Here is a 305-nt window from a genome sequence, read left to right as displayed (position 1 = left end):
AACTCTTAAAAAAACAAACAAAATGGAATGGGTAATCTTCGGCAAAATGGCGAAATTAAGGGGTTTTTAGTAGAAAAAACGGAGAGGCATGGTGATGGTATGGTTTTTGCTTTTAGAAAAGGCTTTGTGAAAATTGGAAGAAGTTTACGCTGTTTGTAGGGGGGAAGGGAAAAACAATTTTTAATGATTAATAACTCCCCAGCCCTCCCATCCCCCCCCCCCATTCATATTTTCCTCATTTTTTTCGGGAATTGAAAGAAATAAATAAAAAAAATTCCCCTCCGTATTGTCGCAACTAAAAATAA

Source organism: Penaeus monodon, chromosome 20 (genome assembly GCF_015228065.2).
Source record: "Penaeus monodon isolate SGIC_2016 chromosome 20, NSTDA_Pmon_1, whole genome shotgun sequence".
In the NCBI taxonomy this organism is placed as follows: Eukaryota; Metazoa; Arthropoda; class Malacostraca; order Decapoda; family Penaeidae; genus Penaeus; species Penaeus monodon.
The sequence above is the reverse complement of the archived record's forward strand: the minus strand, read 5'-3'. Positions refer to the sequence as shown.